The sequence below is a fragment of the Pleurodeles waltl genome, chromosome 1_1 (assembly GCF_031143425.1).
Source record: "Pleurodeles waltl isolate 20211129_DDA chromosome 1_1, aPleWal1.hap1.20221129, whole genome shotgun sequence".
Taxonomy (NCBI): Eukaryota; Metazoa; Chordata; class Amphibia; order Caudata; family Salamandridae; genus Pleurodeles; species Pleurodeles waltl.
This window is the reverse complement of record NC_090436.1, coordinates 466,592,536-466,616,332: the sequence shown is the minus strand read 5'-3', so window position 1 is coordinate 466,616,332 and position 23,797 is coordinate 466,592,536.

Here is a 23,797-nt window from a genome sequence, read left to right as displayed (position 1 = left end):
TTGTGAGGTGGATGGCTGATGGGTGTCTGAGGGCATGTGTTTGTGTCTCTTAGGAGGGGGAAGACAGGGTGGGAGAGGATACAGGGGACACATAGATGGATGTTGTGGAGGTGTCTGCAAGTGAGGTGTGTGTGCTGCTTAGTGTGGTGATGGTGGTGGTAGCTGTTGATGCAGTGCATGCAGGTGTGAGTGTAGATTTGACAGTGAGGGAGGAGGAGGAGGAGGGGGAGACAGTTAAGGCAGTGGATGTTGTTGTGTGTGTAACTGTCTGTTGTTTGTGTCAGTGCTTGTGGCCTGAAGTGTGCTGCCTGTGTTTGTCTGTGCCACTTAGTGTGATGTTTTGTGTGCATGCTTGTCTATATGTGTGGGATGGGTTGGGGTTGAGGAGATTGGGACTGGGAAGTGGTAGTTGGAGGCGGGACAGTAGAAACATGGACAAAGACTGCCATCAGAGAGGAGGCTAGAGCCTGGAACGATCTCTGTTGGGCTGCCAATACACAGTGAATGCCCTCCAGGAATGTATTGCTGCATCTGGGATGCCAGCCCCTGGATGACATTCACGATGGTTGACTGCTCTACAGAGATGGATCTCAAGCAGTCAATAGCTTCCTCACTCAGGGCAGCAGGGCTCACTTGGGCAGGGCCCGAGGTGCCTGGGGTGAGGGAGATGCCCACCCTCCGGGGTGAGCAAGCACGGGTAACTGGGTGAGGGGCTACTGGGAGGGTGGTGCTGGTATGGGGGTGGTGGCTGTACCTGCAGCTGGGGTGATCCCAGAGGTGTCCGCCACCACCAAGAAGCTTCCATCGGAGGAGGTATCAGAGTCAGTGTTGCCAGCTCCTGTCTCAGCTCTGGTGCTCCCTTCACCCTCCGTCCCACTGGTCCCCTCAGTGTCAATGAACTTTGCCTCCTGGGTCCTGTAGGATGCAGCACCCTCTTTCGCTTTGCGATCAGAATTGAGCACCATGCATTGCACTGCATTACATGTGCTAGGTACCACAGCAAGATGAGAGCAAAACACCACCAACTGCACCCCTGCTGGGAGTCACTAAGCCCTGTCTGACATAGAATGCAACCTAGCTAGGTTACCAAATTTTGCAATACAACCATTTTCCTTGAGATGGATCATGCTGCAATGTCTGACCTGGCATTAAGTGGCACCCACTAACTGACACCCACCACCAGGATCTCATGCCACCTACTAATTATAGTTATATAAGAACCACTGTACTTACCCCCTTGTAGCTGCTTTGGTGCCCTCAAGCACCCATCCAACTCTGGGTAGCCCACTGCCAGTATGCGGGCCATCAGGAGAGTCAGGTTACGACGGGCACCCCGCCCTTGTTGGGAGGCTATCCCCAGCTGGGCCTCCGTAGTCTTCAAGGCCCAGCATCTCAGGTCCTCCCACTTCTTCCTACAGTGGGTGCTCCACCTGCTGCAGAACCCCAGGTTCCACGCGTCCTTTGCGATGGCATGCCACAATCCCTCCTTCTGATGGGTGCTGACCTGCAGAGGAAACACAGACAGGAGGACACCATTAACCAGACAATCCAGTCTGTTACACATATGGCCCACAAATCCCCTTCCATCCCTATTGGCACACACATTACTCAGCACCCACCATGTATACCACCACCAGACATACAACCCCCAAATGACAAAATGTTTGCCACACATCTCCATGCAACCTTGTTGCATGCCTCGTGCCCAAGGTGTACTCACCTGTTGGTCTGGAGGCCCATACAGCTGCCCGTACTGGGGTAGCACGTCATCCACCAAGCACTCCAACTCTTCCAAAGTGAAGGCAGGGGCCCTTTCCCCAATCACATGGGCCATGGCAGGATTCAGACACAGGTGACAGCAGTACACGCAGTGTAGGTGTTGTCCTGTGGAAAGTCAGGAAACAAGTGAGGTTATAGGCAGAAAATGGCGGTCATGTATGTGGTGGTGTACACCGTCACCAGCACCGGTGATCCCCATTGGCCACTGTACTCCATAGAGCCCGATGTTATCCAATGAGGAATAGCAAGGTGGTGCAAGACCGCCTTCCGTCATGACGCGCAATGCCGGCAGAGTTACCTCACTTCCACCTTTCCCTACATACCGGACAGGCGGTCGCCATTTTATGGTGGTAGACAATATTCAGATAATTAAGAACTGCGTCATTTATTTAACTTGCACATACATTGGAATTACCAATGTCCCATCATGTTACTGCTCTATGCACACTGAGGTGGTGGTTCAATGTTTCAAAAATGTGATGGCATAACTACAGAGGCACAGGGTGTGGCTAATTGGTGAGCCTGACTCTCCACCCAATGTATGTCAGTGTATGCCTTCTGATGTTGACCCCATACCATTGTGTAAGGCTATTGTTTGTCCCTCAATACTTGCAGGTGACTCTGGCTACCCAAACCTATTGTGGCTCCTGACCTCTGTGAGGAATGCCAGGACAGGGGCTGACAATCATTATAATGGTGCACATGGGTGAACCAGGAGACTTATTGACAAGACCTTCATCTGACAGGTGGATCCGTGTGCTACTCACCCGAGAAGGACTGCCAGAAAGCAGTGGCATGCTGCATGTTGCACAACCTGGCCCTCAGACGACATATGCCTTATCTGCAGGAGGATGAGGAGACTGGAAATGCCCCTGTGGCAGCAGTGGACCCTGAGGACAATGAGGATGTTATAAGTCAATACTTCTAATGACACACAGGTGAGACAGTGAAACTGACCATTCCTCTGTACAGTGATGTTTTCTGTGTGGCTGTAGCAAGATGGCATTCACTTGCTTTGCATCTCTACTTACTGTTACCTATGGCTTCTCATTTTTCATATGTAGGTGATATGACAACAGTGTACTGATGTGATGACAACAGAGAGATACAGATCATAAAATGTATGCTATCACAGTGTTCAGATCATTTGCACATGATGTGACTGTTTCCATATATGCACATTTTCATCACATAAAACACTTTTACTTAGGTTGTGTTCAAGGGTGTTTATTGTTGTGCAAATTATTGATGGAAAGGTGCAATGGAATGGGGTGATGGTTGAGGAAAGTCCAGGGTATTGTTCCAGTCTGTTTGTAGCACAGGTCCAGTGTCCAAGGGGCCATTGGAAGGGCAGCAAACGCAGTTCAAAGTGGACAAGGTGACAAGGTGGGACACCAGGTGGACATTCAGAAGGATCTCATTTTCTGGCGGTGGTCTTGGTCTTTGCAGTCTCTGGCTTCTGTCTGGGTCGCAGGGAACGTTTGCGGGGTGGTTCACCTTCTGCAGGAGGAGGGGTGCTGGTGGCCTGTGGGTCCTGTGGAAGGGCCTCCTACCCTCTAGCTGCAGCAGACGTGGTGGGCTGGTCAGTAGACTGGCTAGTGGTAGGGACCCACTGGTGTGCTGCCCATTCCCTCATGATGTTGGCCATATCTGCCAGCACCTCTGCTATGGAGACCATGGTGGTGTTGAGGGCCGGCAAATCCTCCCTGATCTCCTGATGGTGTACCTCCTGCAGCCGCTTGTTCTCCTGCATGTTGGTAAGGATCTGGTCCATCTTGTCCTGGGATTGTTGGTGGTTAGTGAGTGCCTCCTGGAGAGTCAGTTCTCTGGCCTGTCCTCCCCAGGCACACAGCGGTCCTCCCAGTGTCCCTTTTCCCTGTGCCCCTGTCCCCTGAACGGTGTGCCCACTGCCACTGACCCCAGGTCCCTGATTGTTTTGGATGCGAGGTGTGGACTGGGGTCCCTGTACAAGTGGGCACACTGCTGATTGACGTGTCCTGGGGAAGGTGGTGAGGGGAAGTTGGGTAGGTGCTGTGGTGTTGGATACTGATGGGAGAGGCTCTGTGGTGGACGGTGAGTGGGCTGGGGTGGCCGACTGACCAGTGGTCCTTGATGGGCCAGGTAGTTCATCCATATCCAGAAAGTCCAGAAGTCCAGAGTTACTGTCATCACTGGGGGCGTCTTCTGTTGGGGACCGGTTTGTTGTGGCACCTCCTCGCCACTGAGATTGGCTGGGGCACCTGTGAATATGTAAGTGACATAATATACTTCATGTTGGTGACATATTGTACATCCCTAGCTTCCCCTCTATTGTTGCTGTTGCCCTGCTCCATTTGTTTGTGTATGGTGATGTATTGTGTGCTTATTAGTTCACCATGCTGTGCATGCTTTGGCGATGGGTGTCCATGCAGGGCTGGGAGGGCTGTCCATGCATTGGTATGGCATGCAGGGCTTGTCATTGGGGTTAGTCAGATGTGTAGGTGCAGTATGTGGGATGGAGTGGAGTGATGGGACTGAGGGTGAAGGGGAGCGATGGCATGCAGGTATGGGGGTGATAAGTAGTAAATATGAACTCACCAGTGTCCAGTCCTCTGGCAACTCCAGTGAATCCCTCAGGATGCAGTATTGCCAAGACTTGCTCCTCCCATTCTGTGAGCTGTGGCAGAGGAGGAGGGGGTCCTCCTCCAGTCCTCTAGATGGCGAGCTGGTGCCTCGCTGCCACGGAACATACCTTGCCCTGTAGGTCATTCCACCTCTTCCTGATGTTGTCCCTTGTTCTTGGATGCTGTCCCACAGCGTTCACACTGTCCACGATTCTCCGCTATAGCTCCATCTTCCTGGCAATGGATATTTGCTGTACATGTGCTCCAAACGGCTGTGGCTGTATCCTGACTATTTCTCAACCATGACCTGCAACTCCTCATCAGTGACATGGGGGTGCCTTAGTGAGGACATGGTTGTTTTGTGGTGTGTGTTGTGCAGAGGGTGTTAAGTGATGTAGTGGGGTGTGGGATGTGGGGTACGTGATGGATGGATGGGTGTTTGTTGTGTTTGTGTGTAGTTGTCTCAGTGGTCCTCGTGTTAGTCTTGTGGTGCTTTTTGGCATTCATAAAGGCTGGTTTGTAATGTGGGTTTGTGTTTTATAGTGCAGTTGCTGTGTGAGTGTGGTGTGTGTATGAGTGTCAGGTGTGTGTTTCTGGTATTGGCCAATGTTGTGTTGTTTTGTATTTGGGTGGCCATTCTGAGCGCTCCGGTGTGTACTGCCAATGGTTTACCGCCATTGAATGTCCGGTGTCGTGATTAGTGGGTCATAATGTGGTGGGCGTTACTTTGTTGGCTTAACGGTAATGGTGTTTGTACCAACAATTTACCACTGGCCTTTGGGCTGGCGGATTTGTGTATGTGGTAGTATTCTATCTGTTTGGTGTGTGCATGTCATAATATAGCAAATGGATATTCTCCACTGCTGCGGTATGTTGGCGCCCGTCACCGCGGTGGTAAGTGCATTTACCGCTAATGTCACGTCATACTGAGGCCCTATGTCTCTTATGTCTGATTTTATAGTTACTTTTAACTTTTTAGTTTAGAGCATTTATAGACTTTGGACTTATCATCCTTTTTTCGGCACTAGGAGAGGGTGTTGTGGGTCCATTTTAGTTTGATTGGGTATAGGAGTTTAGCTTAGCTTCGGTTTGCAAGCCTGTGCCCTTTTACCTAGACAACATACTCTGTTTTATTATTAATTTTTCTTCATTTCAGTATTGCTTTCCTTTTTAGAAGAAATGTTTTTAATCCATAATCAGTTGCCATTCTGTGAAAGCATCCTATTCAATGTATGTATTGGATTGCCATCATGTTCTTTGCTTTATGTTGGACAATAACTGAATGTGAACATTCCAGGCATTTGTTAGGATATTGCTGGTACAAGTTTCCACACACAATCTAACATTTAGGTATATACCCATGTCAGGATGTCTTCACAAATAATAACATATGCCTTATAAAAACATCTTAGGCCATTAGAGGGGGTTAAACCAAAGATATTGCATTTATGCTGCATGCCACATTCCAGCAGTCCTCAGCCTTTGTATCTCTGCAAAGCCTGACACTGGAGGCTGACCTTGACCAAAGGTAACAGGGCTTGGGGCGCTTCTCATGGACGTAGACATAGACATAGGTTTTTCATGTCTTCATCTTTTTAGGATAGAAAATACGCTTTAGGGAGGAATTTGCATATTCATGTTTAATGCAATATGTTGGGGTTGTTCATATTTACATCACTTATTTTCACAATTTTATTATTCGTCATTATCCTAATCATTGCAGCTCATGTGTTGTATTGAGATTGCAGTCTTTTTAATAAATTTACTGAAGACTATCCTGCATATTTTTTCTTGCCTGTGTGTGTGTAAGAGACTTAGGTGGTCATTACAACCCTGGCGGACGGTGTTAAAGGTGCGGTAATACCGCAAACAGGCCGGCGGACAAAAAAAGGGAATCATGACCCTGGCGGAAACCGCCAAATAAGACAGCCACTTTAACACACCGCCCGCCACGGCGGTACAGACAAGCAGCGCGGCGGTTACCGCCAACCGAGAGGCGGGAGACAATGTACCGCCCACACTATTACAACCCGCCAATCCGCCACCTTTTCCGGGGCGGATTCACCGTGGATAAAAACACGGCAGAAACAGTCTTTGCTATGGGAAAACGCTCACCTGAACATATCCCACGAGGAACGAGGACATCATGGAGGCCGAATTACAAATCCTACCTGCCCTTGTCTTTCTGCTCCTCTACGACCAACAGCTACGTAGGCGCAGAAGACACCAGTGAGTACTGCACCTACGACACGGGGAGGCAAAAGTTAGGGGGACACCCACCAAACACCCCCACCATCGCATATTACAACATACACACCAATGCAGTTAAAAAAATCACAGTAACAACCCACACTCGCCCCGGAAGAATGAAAAGACAATGCGAAATTCGGTCAAACATTGTAATGTGCCAATATACATGTCATACAAAAATATACAGATATATAACTCAAAATCACTCTTATTTACACATACAATCCGAGAAGTAGTGCAGATATGTACACAACAATGCCCGTGCACCAACAGTCCAAAAATGCCTGGGCGAGGCCCACAATAGATACCTTGCCAAAATCCGAGAGAACACTGCCGGGGCATCAGATAGAAACACTACAGGCACCTCAGGGGGAAGGGAAGGGGGGGCACCTCAGCCAGATGAATGCGAAGCCAGATCCACGACGGGGCTCCATGCCCATTGGTGTATCCTGGGAAGTGCAAAGCCACAGTCTCTCAAGTCACTACAGTGGGTGGGTTGCCCACTGTGCCATCCTGGGGAGTGCAAAGCCACAGTCTCTCAAGTCTCTACAGTGGGTGGATTGCCCACTGTGCCATCCTGGGGAGTGCAAAGCCACAGTATCTCAATACTCTACAGTGGGTGGATTGCCCACTGTGCCATCCTGGGGAGTGCAAAGCCACAGTCTCTCAAGTCTCTTCAGTGGGTGGATTGCCCACTGTGCCATCCTGGGGAGTGCAAAGCCACAGTCTCTACAGTGGGTGGATTGCCCACTGTGCCATCCTGGGGAGTGCAAAGCTACAGTCTCTCTAGTAGACACAGTTCTCTACTGGTACTGGATGGGACTGGTGCCCAGACTGGATGAGTCTCCCCGTGAAAGTTCATGTCCTGTCACTGTCCCAGATGCACATGGGATAAGGATGCCTGATGTGGCGGCCTCTTCATTCCTACACGGTGCATGCCCTGTTCAGCGGTGCATTGACATGGCGGTCTTTGCCCTGTTCAGCGGTGCTTTGACATGGCGGTCCTTGCCCTGTTCAGCGGTGCATTGACATGGAGGTCTTTGCCCTGTTCAGCGGTGCTTAGCCATGGCGGTTCTGAACTGTTCAGCGGTGCCTAGCCATGGCGGTCTTTGCCCTGTTCAGTGGTGCATTGACATGGAGGTCTTTGCCCTGTTCAGCGGTGCTTTGCCATGGCGGTACTGGACTGTTCAGCGGTGCTTAGCCATGGCGGTCTTTGCCCTGTTCAGCGGTGCATTGACATGGCGGTCTTTGCCCTGTTCAGCGGTGCTTTGCCATGGCGGTTCTGGACTGTTCAGCGGTGCTTAGACATGGCGGTCTTTGCACTGTTCAGCGGTGCATTGACACGGCGGTCTTTGCCCTGTTCAGCGGTGCATTGACATGGCGGTTCTGATACGGACATTGGTGTGTGGCATGACGATCTCTACAATGGGCATTGGTGTGTGGCATGACGATCTCTACAATGGGCATTGGTGTGTGGCATGACGTTACATCATTGCCCAGTGACTCCGCCGGTGGTTTCTGGACCAGTGACGATACTTGGGCCCTTCTGGTCTGTGACTCCGGCGATGGTCTCCTGACCAGTGACGATACTTGGGCCCTCCTGGGCTGTGACTCCGGCGGTGGTCTCCTGACCAGTGACGATACTTGGGCGTTCCTGGGCTGTGACTCCTGCGGTGGTCTCCTGACCAGTAACGATACTTTAGCCCTCCTGGGCTGTGACTCCGGCGGTGGTCTCCTGACCAGTAACGATACTTGGGCCCTCCTGGGCTGTGACTCCGGCGGTGGTTTCTGGACCAGTGACAATACTTGGGCCCTCCTGGGCTGTGTCTCCGGCGGTGGTCTCCTGACCAGTAACAATACTTGGGCCCTCCTGGGCTGTAACTCCGGCGGTGGTCTCCTGACCAGTAATGATACTTGGGCCCTCCTGGGCTATGACTCCGGCGGTGGTTTCTGGACCAGTAACGATACTTGGGCCCTCCTGGGCTGTGACTCCGGCGGTGGCGGTGGTCTCCTGACCAGTAACGATACTTGGGCCCTCCTGGGCTGTGACTCCGGCGGTGGCGATGGTTTCTGGACCAGTGACGATACTTGGGCCCTCCTGGGCAGTGACTCCGGCGGTGGCGGTCGTCTCTGGACCAGTGACGACGGTGCTGGCGGTTGTGTCTGGACCGCCGGAAATGATGGCGCACTTCTCCGCCGTGACACTCACAACAGGCTGGGCAGACTTCCTCTGGACCTTCCCCACCTTTGTTGGAGTCACAGCTGACTCACCAATCCCCTTCGAACCCATGTCACTTGTTGTCCCACCAGGAGTCTTAACACGGTCCCGTTGTCAACTCTCCAATTTTAGAGCCTTTACAGGGGGTGGGCTGCCAGTGCCTTGGCTCTGGGTCCTACTGCCTGCCCTAGTGGCCGGTGCACTCCACAAGCCTTGAACACGCACCACTGGTATTGGAGGCTTTTTGGCTGAGGCACTACGACGGGACTGATGAATTGGAGGGGATGGTGGGGGCAAAAAAGTCAATTTTACAGAGGGACAGTTTCTGACGAACACTGGGATGGGTAGCTGGAGGGGGTCTGGGAGTGGAGGAAGAGGAGGTGGTTGTCGGAGGTGTCACTTTAGCTGTTTTGGGTGCAGGTGCAGGTACTGGAGGCTGTCGTGAGGTGGATGGATGTTGGGTGAGTGATTGCTGGCGTTTGTGTACTTTGGGAGGGGGCGTCACAGACACACTGGGAGAGGACACAGGGGAGACGTGTAAATGGCAGTGGAGGTGGTGAGTGCAGGTGAGCGACTTGTGGTGCTGGGTGTCCTGGTGCGAGTCCTAGTGCCTGTAGATGTGGTGCAAGCAGGTGTGTGTGTAGACGAGACTGGGAGGGAGGAGGGAGAAGAGGAGGAGGGGGACACAGTGGAGACAGTGGATGTTGCTGTGTCCGTATGTGGGTGAGGCTTGCGTGAGTGCCTGTGGTGTGTGTGGTGCCTATGTTTGCTTGAGGTACTTGTGTGTGTTGACTTGTGTGCATACTGGTCTGTAGGTGTGCTTGGGATGCGCTGGGGTACAGGGGATTGGGTCTGGGTGGAGGATGTTGGAGGGGGGAGGCTGGACACAGGGACAATGGCTGCCATCAGTGCTGAGGCCAGAGTTTGCAGGGTTCGCTGAAGGGCAGCCTGACCAGAATGAATGCCCTCCAGGAATGCATTACCGTGTTGCAACTCTCGTTCTACACCCTGGATGGCATTCACAATGGTAGACTGCCCAACAGTGAGTGACCTGAGGAGGTCAATGGCTTCCTCACTGAGGGCAGCAGGGGTGACTTGGGCAGGGGCTGAGGTGCCTGGGGCGAAGGTGATGCCCACCCTCCTGGGTGAGCGGGCCCGGGCGAACGCTGAGGGGCTGCTGGGAGGGCGGTGCTGGTAGGGGAGGTGGCGGCTGTACCTGTAGAGGTGGGGGGCACAGATGGTGCCGCCACCACAGGGGAGCTCCCATCGGTGGACGAGTCCGTGTCGCTAGTTGGTGATCCGGTGGCCGACGTGAAGCTCCCCTCGCCTTCCGTCCCACTGGTGCATTCAGAGTCTGTGGTGTGGCCCTCCATTGCCATGTGGTATGCAGCTCCCTCGTGCTCCGGTGCCACTGTACCTCTGCCTGATGATGCTGATGTACAAAAGGACAGGGAGAGCAGGAAAAGGGGGGGAGACAGAAGATAGAGAGTTTTAGTGCATGGCATTACGCTACCATTGGCGGACAAGACAGACGCAGCAGGCCCCTGCATTACGCCGTGCTCCTGCCCTCTGCACATACAATTTCTGGGATATGCCCTATGTTAGAAATGGGGTTTTTGGTTGGCAGTCAGGTTACCTCCTGTCCAAGCAAAAGCCCTCACTCTAGTCAGGGTAAGTCACACACTATCCAAGATTATCCTGTGCCCACCCTCTGGTAGCTTGGCACGAGCAGTCAGGCTTAACTTAGAAGGCAATGTGTAAAGTATTTGTGCAATAAATCATACAATACCACCATATAGCACCACAAAAATACACCACACAGTGTTTAGAAAAATATATAATATTTATCAGGATAATTGTAGGTCAAAAAGAATAAAGTTGCAATGGAAAATTGTAGAAATATCACAGGGAAGTGATATAAAGTGTCTTAAGTCTTTAGAATGCAATACAGTGTCTTTCAAGCACAAAGTACCTGGTTTCTGGTGGAAAATCTCCTCAGAAGGCCACAGGAGAAGAGATGCTTGGAAAAAGGGGTGTGTGCGTCGATTTCTCCTCAGCACACACAGACTTGCGTCGGTCTTTTCCACGCGGGGAAGTCGGGCGTCGTTTTCCGGCGCGCAGACAGTCTCTTTTTGTGGATCGCGGGGATTACCAGATGTCCCGGGTCTGTGCGTGGATTCTCCTGCTTGTTTTCCGGCTGCGCGTCGTTCTGCGGGGCTGCGCGTCGAAGTTTCGATCTCACGGTAGGCGTTGCGTCGATTTCTCCTTGGAAGTCGGGCGGCGTTGTCCTTGCGAGGCCGTGCGTCGAAAGTTTGGTCTCACGGCAGGCGTTGCGTCGATTTCTCCTTGGAAGTCGGGCGGCGTTGTCCTTGCGAGGCCGTGCGTCAAAGTTTCGCACTCACGGTGGGCGTCGCGTCGATTTCTCCTGGAAAGTCGAGCGGCTTTGTCCTTGCGAGGTTGTGCGTCGAAGTCTCGATCGTCCCGAGGGCGTCGCGTCGATCAGCGTCGGTGTGCGGCGTTTTTCTCGCCGCGAAACAAGCTGTGCGTCGAAATTTTCGGCGCACGGAGCGTCCAAGTGAAAGGAAGAAGTCTTTTTGGTCCTGAGACTTCAAGGAACAGGAGGCAAGCTCTATCCAAGCCCTTGGAGAGCACTTTCACAGCCAGACAAGAGTTCAGCAAGGCAGCAGGGCAACAGCAAGACAGCAGTCCTTTGTAGAAAGCAGACAGGTGAGTCCTTTGAGCAGCCAGGCAGTTCTTCTTGGCAGGATGTAGTTTCTGGTTCCGGTTTCTTCTCCAGCAAGTGTCTGATGAGGTAGGGCAGAGGCCCTGTTTTATACCCAAATGTGCCTTTGAAGTGGGGGAGACTTCAAAGAGTGGCTAAGAAGTGCACCAGGTCCCCTTTCAGTTCAATCCTGTCTGCCAGGGTCCCAGTAGGGGGTGTGGCAGTCCTTTGTGTGAGGGCAGGCCCTCCACCCTCCCAGCCCAGGAAGACCCATTCAAAATGCAGATGTATGCAAGTGAGGCTGAGTACCCTGTGTTTGGGGTGTGTCTGAGTGAATGCACAAGGAGCTGTCAACTAAACCTAGCCAGACGTGGATTGTAAGGCACAGAAGGATTTAAGTGCAAAGAAATGCTCACTTTCTAAAAGTGGCATTTCTAGAATAGTAATATTAAATCTGACTTCACCAGTCAGTAGGATTTTGTATTACCATTCTGGCCATACTAAATATGACCTCCCTGCTCCTTTCAGATCAGCAGCTGCCACTTCAACAGTGTATGAGGGCAGCCCCAATGTTAGCCTATGAAGGGAGCAGGTCTCCCAGTAGTGCAAAAACGAATTTAGGAGTTTTACACTACCAGGACATATAACTACACAGGTACATGTCCTGTCTTTTACCTACACAGCACCCTGCTCTAGGGGATACCCAGGGCACACATTAAGGGTGACTTATATGCAGAAAAAGGGGAGTTCTAGGCTTGGCAAGTACTTTTAAATGCCAAGTCGAGGTGGCAGTGAAACTGCACACACAGGCCTAGCAATGGTAGGCCTGAGACAAGGAAAAGGGGCTACTTAAGTGGGTGGCACAATCCGTGCTGCAGGTCCACTAGTAGCATTTAATCTATATGCCCTAGGCACCTGGAGTGCACATGACTGGGGACTTATAAGTAGATTAAATAGTTCAATCAGGTATGATCCAAAGTTACCATGTTTACAGAGAGAGAGCATATACACTTTATCACTGGTTAGCAGTGGTAAAGTGCGCAGAGTCTAAAAACCAGCAAAAACAGTATCCAAAACGAGGAGGGAGGCAGGCAAAAAGTTAGGGGTGACTACCCTAAGGCTGTCAGGTCTAACATGTGTCCCCCCCAGCTGAAAGTGGGGAGAGCTACCCGACCTCCTGGGAGCTCTCATCGCTAAGGCGGAAGTACCTGGAGAGACCATCAGCATTGGCGTGGTCAACCCCTGGGCGATGTTCCACCGTAAAGTCCATCCCCTGTAGGGAAATGGACCACCTCAGAAGTTTTGGATTCTCACCCCTCATCTGCATGAGCCATCTGAGGGGCCTGTGGTCTGTCTGAACTAGGAAGTGAGTCCCAAACAGGTAGGGCCTCAGCTTCTTCAGTGCCCAGACCACAGCAAAAGCTTCTCTTTCAATAGCACTCCACCTCTGTTCCCGTGGTAATAGCCTTCTGCTAATAAAGACTACCGGTTGATCTTGGCCCTCCTCATTTAGCTGTGCTAGGACTGCCCCTATGCCATGCTCTGAAGCGTCTGTCTGCACGATAAATTCCTGGGAGTAGTCAGGGGCCTTGAGCACGGGGGCCGTGCACATGGCTTCCTTTAGGGCGTCAAAGGCTTTCTGACAAGCCTCTGTCCAATTCACCAACCTAGGTTGCTTCTTGGACGTGAGTTCTGTCAAGGGGGACACAATGGTACCATAGCCCTTGACAAACCTGCGGTAGTATCCGGTGAGGCCTAAAAAGGCTCTCACCTCAGTCTGGGTTCGAGGTGGTTGCCAGGCCTTGATAGTTTCGATCTTGGCCTGGAGTGGCTGCACCTTGCCACCACCTACTAGGTGTCCCAAGTACACCACGGAACCCTGCCCAATCTGGCACTTACTAGCCTTGATGGTCAGGCCTGCCTGTTGCAGGGCCTGAAGCACCTCCTTGAGGTGGAGCAGGTGTTCCTCCCAGCTGGAACTGTAGACAGCTATGTCATCCAGGTAGGCTGCACAGAAGGCATCCTTGCCAGCCAGGACCCCGTTAACCAACCGTTGGAAGGTAGCGGGGGCATTTTTCAATCCAAACGGCATCACCCGGAACTGGTAATGGCCGTCAGGGGTGGAAAAGGCGGACCTTTCCTTAGCCCCCTCAGTCAGGGCGATCTGCCAGTACCCTGAAGTAAGATCAAACGTACTCAGGAACTTGGCAGCGCCTAGCCTGTCCACGAGCTCATCAGCTCGGGGGATGGGGTGAGCATCAGTCTGTGTGACTGAGTTGAGACCCCGGTAGTCCACGCAGAACCGGAGTTCTGGCTTCGCGCCTGGGGCAGTAGCCTTGGGGACCAACACCACTGGGCTGGCCCAGGGACTACTGGACTTCTCAATAACCCCTAGCGTCAACATCTTGGAGACCTCCTCCTTGATGCTGGCCTTCACCTTATCTGACAACCTGTAAATTTTGTTCTTCACAGGGAGACTGTCACCGGTGTCAATATCATGAACACAGAGGTGGGTCAGTCCCGGAGTAAGGGAGAAGAGGGGGGAGAACTGCTCCAACAGCTCATAGCAGTCTCCTTTCTGGTTTAGAGTCAGGGAGTCAGACAGAATGACCCCGCTTACGGACCCATCACCTTCTTGGGCAGAGAGGAGGTCAGGGAGAGGTTCACTCTCCTCTTCCATTCCTTCATCTGTGACCAGAAGCATGTTGATCTCCGACCTCTCAAAATGAGCTTTTAGTCGGTTCACGTGGAGCACCCTTAGGGGGTTCCTAGGGGTTTGGAGGTCCACTAGGTAAGTGGCCTCCCCTTTCCGCTCCTTTATTTCAAATGGGCCAGACCAGCGGTCCTGGAGAGCTCTGGGCTCTACTGGCTCCATTACCCACACTTTGTCTCCAGGTTGAAACTCTACCAGAGTGGCCTTCTGGTCATACCATTGTTTCATCACCTCTTGACTGGCCTCCAGGTTACTTTGGGCCTCTTTCCAGAAGCGGGTCATCTGATTGCGGAGGGCCAACATGTAGCTGACCACGTCCTGAGGGGGTGTCTTTGGAGCGTTCTCCAATCCCTCCTTGACAATGCTTAAGGGTCCCCTGACGGGGTACCCATAGAGAAGCTCAAAGGGACTGAACCCTACCCCCCTCTGGGGGAACTCTCTGTAAGCAAAGAGAAGGCATGGTAAGAGGACGTCCCATTTACGCCTCATGGCCTCAGGGAGGCCACCAATCATGCCTTTCAGGGTCTTGTTGAATCTCTCCACAAGCCCATTAGACTGGGGGTGATAGGGTGTGGTGAACTTGTAGGTTACACCACACGCATCCCACAGATGCTTCATGTACGCGGACATGAAGTTAGTGCCTCTGTCAGACACTATCTCCTTGGGGAATCCCACACGGGTAAATATCCCCATCAGGGTTCTGGCTACCACCGATGCAGTTACGGTCCTCAGAGGGATTGCCTCTGGGTACCGGGTGGCATGGTCCACCAAAACCAGGATAAACCTGTTGCCTAAGGCAGTTTTGGGGTCCAAGGGGTCAACAATGTCGACGCCCACCCTTTCAAAGGGGGTGCCAACGACAGGAAGTGGAATCAGGGGGGTTTTAACCCTCTTTCCTGCTTTACCACTAGCCTGGCAGGTAGGACAAGCCCTGCAGAATTTGTCTGAGTGTGTCCTCATTTTGGGCCAGTGAAAGTGGGTGACAAGCCTGTTGAAGGTCTTGTCTTGTCCCAAATGTCCTGCCAGGGGAATGTCGTGAGCCAGACCCAGTAGGAAGGCTCGGTAACATTGGGGGACCACCAGCACACGTGCTGCCCCAAAGACCGGAACCCTAGGCTCACTGTAGAGGAGATCATTCTCCCAATATAGGTGGTGATTGCCAGAGGCGTCACCTGCTGCCTGGTTTAAGGCTTGTTTCCTCAACCCTTCTAGAGTGGGACACTCTTTCTGCGCCTTGCAGAATTCCTCCCTGGTGGGTCCACCCTCAACTTGCCAGCCAGCAAGCTCCGGTAAGTCACCTAGGGTGGCAATGTCTTCCCCAGTTGGCTCGGGAGTCTCCTCCTCAGGAGCCCCGTCAGCCACTGTGGGAACTTCTGGGGCCGGTTTCCCGCGCCCCTCGTCCCTCCTCTTGGCAGCTCCCTGGGCCATCGTTCCAGGCTCCAGATGCCCTTGACTTCCCTCTCGGTCAGCCGTGGACCGGGTGGTCATGCAGACCCACTCAGGTAACCCTAACATCTCCAGGTGAGATCTGAGCTCTACTTCTTTCCAAGCAGTATGCTCTAGATCATTGCCTAACAGACAATCTACAGGCATGGCAGGACTCACAGCTACTTTCAGAGTACCAGAGACCCCCCCCCACTCAAAGGGAACCCGAGCCACCGGTAGGTGACTCTCGCGATTGTCAGCGACTATGACCTGGTGGAATGTATTAGGGATTATCTGCTCTGTGGACACCAGCTGACTCTTGATAGTAGTCATACTGGCTCCTGCGTCACGCAGAGCCTCCACCTTCTGCCCATCAATGAGGACCCACTGCCGGTACTTGGAAGTATTTTTAGGCATGTGGACCTTGGACATCATTTCTCCTTCTCCCAGGGACACTAGGGAAATCTCTACCTGCTCCCCAAAGCTAGTGGGGTCCATCTCCCCCCCGAGTGCTACACTAGTCAACCCAGGCGCCTGTCCGGTAGTGGACGGTGCCCTCTTGGGGCACTGTGGATCGCCTTTGTAGTGACCATATTGGTAACACTCCATGCATTTGGGGCTAGATTTTCCTGACCTGTCAAATGTCCCTGGCTTCTTCCCAAATTTGGAAAAGGAAGGGTTGCCACCCCCTCCCTGGGAATTCTTTTGGGGGCCTTTAGAGAGTTCCTTATCTGTAAGTTTATCTCCCCCCTCTTTCTTCTGTTGGGAACCCTGACCACCTTTGTGGGAGTCCCCCCCAGGTACCTTTTTGGACACTCTGGTGCTAACCCAGAGGTCCGCCTCCTCAGCAAGCTTCCTGGGATCAGTCAGCTTACTATCCACTAGGTGCTGGCGCAAATCGGTATAAGTAACATTAAGCATATGCTCTCTCAGGATCAAGTCATATAAACCTTTATAATCTGCTACTTTGTTGCCCCGCACCCATCCATTCAGTGCCTTACTAGAGAAATCAAAGAAATCTACCCATGTTTGTGTGGTTTGTTTGGTGCTGTCCCTGAACCTCTGACGGTATCCCTCAGGGGTCAGCCCAAACTTGGCAAGTAAAGTGGCTTTCTGGAGTGGGTATGTGTTTTGATCCGGTGGATCCAATGTGAGAAGTGTGTCCCTCCCCAATGGCGGCACATAACCCCACATAGCTACCCCCCATTGCCCTTCAGGAACCTCATGAGCCCTTAGTGCAACTTCATAAGCAGCTAACCATTTATCTATGTCATCTCCCACCACAAAACTGGGCACCACATTTTTGGGTATACGAACCTTCTTTTCTCCAGCAGGTCCTGTCTGTATGCTGCCACCATTATTGCTGGATTCAGACTGTCTTGCCTTGATCTCCAGCTCCTTGAGACTCAGTTCATGAGCCAACAATAGTTTCTTTTCAGCCAACGCTCTTTCAGCTTCCACTTGTTTGGCTGCTCTTTCAGCTTCTGCTTGTTTGGCTGCCCTTTCAGCTTCTGCTTGAATCTGTTTGGCTGTTCTTTCAGCTTCAATCTGTTTGGCTGCTCTTTCAGCCTCAGCTTGTTTGGCTTCTCTTTCTGCCCTCCTCTCCTCCTGTTGTGCCTCAATTTTCAGTTTTGCCATTTGCAATTGGAACTCCCTTTCCTCTCTCCTTTCCTCTGCGGTCAGGCTTTGCATGGAGACACTGCTCCCTGGTCTGGAAGGGTGCACAATTGCAGTGGTAACACCATCCATAGATAGTGAAAATCCTTCTGAGGGGCCATTTTCTGGCTCCTCTTCCTCATCATCCTCTAAATGGGCTTCTGCCCAGGCCCTCAGCGCCACTTGAAAGTCCTCCTTTCTGGAGGCCCCTTGGGTGGGTACCCTTAATGCCCTGCAGAATCCTCTTAGTTGTTTGACCGTGTATGTATCCAACTGGACTAGGTCAAAGTCCCCTGTCTGAGACCCAGTCAGAGACATGTTGAGTGAGGATTTAGTTTTTGAAAATTGTCAGGAAAAAACGGATTTTCAAAAAGAGATAAAAACCAAGTTGACCTTCAACTGTGGGTATGTAGTGAAATACTTAGCTACTGTATGTCACTGCACAAATACAAGTCCTATCCTCACCGCTGATCACCAATGTTAGAAATGGGGTTTTTGGTTGGCAGTCAGGTTACCTCCTGTCCAAGCAAAAGCCCTCACTCTAGTCAGGGTAAGTCACACACTATCCAAGATTATCCTGTGCCCACCCTCTGGTAGCTTGGCACGAGCAGTCAGGCTTAACTTAGAAGGCAATGTGTAAAGTATTTGTGCAATAAATCATACAATACCACCATATAGCACCACAAAAATACACCACACAGTGTTTAGAAAAATATATAATATTTATCAGGATAATTGTAGGTCAAAAAGAATAAAGTTGCAATGGAAAATTGTAGAAATATCACAGGGAAGTGATATAAAGTGTCTTAAGTCTTTAGAATGCAATACAGTGTCTTTCAAGCACAAAGTACCTGGTTTCTGGTGGAAAATCTCCTCAGAAGGCCACAGGAGAAGAGATGCGTGGAAAAAGGGGTGTGTGCGTCGATTTCTCCTCAGCACACACAGACTTGCGTCGGTCTTTTCCACGCGGGGAAGTCGGGCGTCGTTTTCCGGCGCGCAGACAGTCTCTTTTTGTGGATCGCGGGGATTACCAGATGTCCCGGGTCTGTGCGTGGATTCTCCTGCTTGTTTTCCGGCTGCGCGTCGTTCTGCGGGGCTGCGCGTCGAAGTTTAGATCTCACGGTAGGCGTCGCGTCGATTTCTCCTTGGAAGTCGGGCGGCGTTGTCCTTGCGAGGCCGTGCGTCGAAAGTTTGGTCTCACGGCAGGCGTCGCGTCGATTTCTCCTTGGAAGTCGGGCGGCGTTGTCCTTGCGAGGCCGTGCGTCAAAGTTTCGCACTCACGGTGGGCGTCGCGTCGATTTCTCCTGGAAAGTCGAGCGGCTTTGTCCTTGCGAGGTTGTGCGTCGAAGTCTCGATCGTCCCGAGGGCGTCGCGTCGATCAGCGTCGGTGTGCGGCGTTTTTCTCGCCGCGAAACAAGCTGTGCGTCGAAATTTTCGGCGCACGGAGCGTCCAAGTGAAAGGAAGAAGTCTTTTTGGTCCTGAGACTTCAAGGAACAGGAGGCAAGCTCTATCCAAGCCCTTGGAGAGCACTTTCACAGCCAGACAAGAGTTCAGCAAGGCAGCAGGGCAACAGCAAGACAGCAGTCCTTTGTAGAAAGCAGACAGGTGAGTCCTTTGAGCAGCCAGGCAGTTCTTCTTGGCAGGATGTAGTTTCTGGTTCCGGTTTCTTCTCCAGCAAGTGTCTGATGAGGTAGGGCAGAGGCCCTGTTTTATACCCAAATGTGCCTTTGAAGTGGGGGAGACTTCAAAGAGTGGCTAAGAAGTGCACCAGGTCCCCTTTCAGTTCAATCCTGTCTGCCAGGGTCCCAGTAGGGGGTGTGGCAGTCCTTTGTGTGAGGGCAGGCCCTCCACCCTCCCAGCCCAGGAAGACCCATTCAAAATGCAGATGTATGCAAGTGAGGCTGAGTACCCTGTGTTTGGGGTGTGTCTGAGTGAATGCACAAGGAGCTGTCAACTAAACCTAGCCAGACGTGGATTGTAAGGCACAGAAGGATTTAAGTGCAAAGAAATGCTCACTTTCTAAAAGTGGCATTTCTAGAATAGTAATATTAAATCCGACTTCACCAGTCAGTAGGATTTTGTATTACCATTCTGGCCATACTAAATATGACCTCCCTGCTCCTTTCAGATCAGCAGCTGCCACTTCAACAGTGTATGAGGGCAGCCCCAATGTTAGCCTATGAAGGGAGCAGGTCTCCCAGTAGTGCAAAAACGAATTTAGGAGTTTTACACTACCAGGACATATAACTACACAGGTACATGTCCTGTCTTTTACCTACACAGCACCCTGCTCTAGGGGATACCCAGGGCACACATTAAGGGTGACTTATATGCAGAAAAAGGGGAGTTCTAGGCTTGGCAAGTACTTTTAAATGCCAAGTCGAGGTGGCAGTGAAACTGCACACACAGGCCTAGCAATGGTAGGCCTGAGACAAGGAAAAGGGGCTACTTAAGTGGGTGGCACAATCCGTGCTGCAGGTCCACTAGTAGCATTTAATCTATATGCCCTAGGCACCTGGGCCCATATTTATACTTTTTGACGCTAAACTGCGCTAACGCAGTTTAGCGTCAAAAAGTTTTGCGCCGGCTAACGCCATTCTGAAGCGCCATGCGGGCGCTGTATTTATTGAATGGCGTTAGCCGGCGCAAGCAGACCGGCGCTGCCTGGTGTGCGCGAGAAAAACCACGTACACCAGGCAGCGCCGGCGTAGGGGGAAAATGGCGCATGGGCGTCTTAAAATGGGGCAAGTCAGGTTACGTCGAAAAAATCGTCGTAACCCGACTTGCGCCATTTATTTTCGACGCCCATCCCCCATCAACATGACTCCTATCATTGTAAAGATAGGAGTCATGCCCCCTTGCCCAATGGCCATGCCCAGGGGACTTCTGTCCCCTGGGCATGGTCATTGGGCATAGTGGCATGTAGGGGGGCACAAATCAGGCCCCCCTATGCCAAAAAAAATTATTAAAAAAAAATAAAAAAATACTTACCTGAATGTCCCTGGGGTGGGTCCCTCCAGCCTTGGGTGTCCTCCTGGGGTGGGCAAGGGTGGCAGGGGGGGTCCCTGGGGGCAGGGGAGGGCACTCTGGGCTCATTTTGAGCCCACTTGTCCCTTAACGCCATGCCTGACCCAGGCGTTAAAAAGCGGCGCAAATGCGCCGTTTTTAGCCACGCCCACTCCCGGGCGTCTCTTTTGCCCGGGAGTATAAATACCACGTAAAGGCCTGGGAGTCATTTTTTAGACGGGAACGCCTCCCTTGCATATCATTAACGCAAGGAAGGGGTTCACGCTAAAAAATGACGCACATTCCGGGAACTTTGGCGCTATTCGCCTCTAACGCCATAGTATAAATATGGCGTTAGTTGGCGTTAGTTTAGCGTCGAATTTGCGTCGAAAAAAACGACGCAAATTCGGCGCAAACGGAGTATAAATACGGCCCCTGGAGTGCACATGACTGGGGACTTATAAGTAGATTAAATAGTTCAATCAGGTATGATCCAAAGTTACCATGTTTACAGAGAGAGAGCATATACACTTTATCACTGGTTAGCAGTGGTAAAGTGCGCAGAGTCTAAAAACCAGCAAAAACAGTATCCAAAACGAGGAGGGAGGCAGGCAAAAAGTTAGGGGTGACTACCCTAAGGCTGTCAGGTTTAACACCCTACATTACAATGGTGGACATCTGCGCACATGGATGCCACAGGGGCAACTATACCTCAACTTGGCACTCTGCTGAGGTGGGGTAGAGTGCCACATGGTCTACATTATGGAGGGGCCTTGCCTACCTAACTCGCCCTGGCCTAGGGACACCCACTGCCCACCTCCTCCACCCAGTCCCCCCCACTGCACGCAAAGTCCGCAGAATGAGGTTGTACTCACCCCCTTGTGTCTGCTGTGATGTCCTCAAGCGCCCATCCAACTCCGGGTAGGCCACCGCCAGGATCCGGAACATCAGGGGGGTCATGGTGCGATGGCACCCCTCCCACGTTGGGAGGCCATCCCCAGCTGAGCCTCCGCCATCTTCTTGCTGCAGCGGCGAATGTCCTCCCATCTCTTATGGCAGTGGGTGCCCCGTCTCTGGTGGGCCCCCAGGGTCCGGACCTCCTTGGCGTTGGCACGCCAGATGTTCCTCTTCTGGTGGGCGCTGACCTACATGAAATGCACAAGGGAAGAGGAACAGTCATTACCAACTGCACCGTCAATGTGAGTGTCCCCCTCCCTACTCTGGCCATGTGGCCCATTCATTCCCATGCATTAATGTTCTATTAACTCCGCCCCCTTCCCTCTTCCAACCAGCCCTCTTCACCCATGCCTAGCCCATACAACGTGCTCCCTGTCTACTAACCTGTAGGTCTGGAGGACCGTAGAGTAGCGTGTACTGAGGGAGGACCCCATCCACAAGTTTCTCCAACTCCTGTGCAGTGAAGACAGGGGCCCTTTCCCCAGACGCAGCAGCCATCTTCGCTTCCAGACCGAGGTCACAGCAGCACTAGCAGTGTAGGTCCTCTCCTGTTGAAGGTCAGGTATCTAGTGATTGAACAGATAGAAAATGGTGGTGACGTCCGCGGCGGTGACGTCCGCGGCGGTGCGCATCATCACCGCCAGCGCACCTGTTCATTGGCTCCTGGGACCCATAGGGTCCAATGTTAACCAATGCAGCATTGCGCCGCGGTCTACGACCGCCTTCCGAGACGGTGTGCAACCCCAGCGCTGTTACCCCACAATCCCATTGTCCCAGTTTAGAGGTCAGGCAGCCGCCATTTCAGGGGCCCACATGGCTTCATTTACTACTGTGTCACACATAGCTAGGCCTACACTCAACACACATACAGGAAGGCTTTTGTGTCTGGTGTAGTCTTGTGTGCAACAGTGGGTACATACCTTGAGGAATAGTGACTGGTTCTTTGATCTTGTCCTTCGTAGGCACCGTCAGCTGGGACATATGAGAAGATGGCAGAATCCTCCGGTGTACCGACCGCTGGTGGACCTGTTGACAATGGAAGAAAGACATGGCATCGTGACCTACAGGTTTGACCGTGCTACTATCCCGGAACTATGTACCCAGTTGGAGCCAGACCTGATGTCACCGATCCGCCATCCGACTGGAATCCCCCCTGACGTGCAGGTGCTGTCAGTGCTCCATTTCCTTGCAAGTGGGTCATTTCAGACAACAGTGGCCATGGCATCAGGGATGTCCCAGCCTATGTTTTCCTACGTGTTGTCCAGAGTGTTGTCTGCCCTGCTGAAACACGTAAGGAGATACATCATATTCCCTGAGGTGGAGGATTTGCCTACAGTGAAAGGTGACTTCTATGCCCTTGGACATATCCCCAACGTCATAGGTGCCATTGATGGGACCCATGTAGCTATGGTCCCCCCCGCAGGAGTGAACAGGTGTATAGGAACAGGAAGAGTTATCATTCCATGAATGTCCAGATGGTCTGTTTGGCAGACAAGTACATCTTGCAGGTAAATGCTATGTTCCCTGGCTCTGTGCATGACGCCTACATCCTGCGCAATAGCAGCATCCCTGATATGATGGGTCAACTCCTGAGGCACCGTGTATGGCTATTGGGGGACTCAGGTTACCCCAACCTTTCCTGGCTATTGACCCCAGTGAGGAATCCCAGGACCAGGGCAGAGGAACGGTACAATGAGGCCCATGGGCGGACTACGAGGGTTATCGAGCGGACCTTCGGCCTTCTTAAGGCCAGGTTCAGGTGCCTCCATATGACAGATGGATCCCTATTCTACTCACCGAAGAAGGTGTGCGATATCATCATCGCCTGCTCCATGCTCCATAATTTGGCATTGCGACGCCAGGTGCCTTTTCTGCAGGAGGATGATCCAGATGACGGAGTTGTGGCAGCTGTGGAGCCTGTGGAGCCTGTGGACAGTGATGAGGATGAAGCTGAGGAAGAAGAAAATGACAACAGGGAGTCAGTCATACAGCAATATTTCCAGTGAGACACAGGTGAGAACATTTTCTGGTTTCACATTACATTAACTTTCACACGTCTACCTCTATCCTGTACCTACATTTCACTCACTATTTGTTAATTGAGTTGTCCCCTTCCAGTTCAGTTTCACAAGTGTGGTAACCTACGTGTCAACTGCTTGCATCCTTGAAGGGCTTGTGATGTGTGACATTGGTATGTTAGCCTTCCAATGGGTAACCCAATATGAGACTGTAATTGATAATACAAAGTTCCAAATCATAGACTGACTCCAGTGTTTTAGTGTTTCAAGGGTGTTTATTTAAGTGCCAAAAAATGAAGGGGGGTTGTAAAATGGGGATGGGTGATGGTGGAGGAATGTCCATGGCAGAGTCCAGTCTATTAGTCTCACAGGTACACTACACATCTGGGCATTGGAAGTGGAGCTGGGGCAGTTCAGATTTGGACAGGGTGACAAAGTGGGACAGTCGG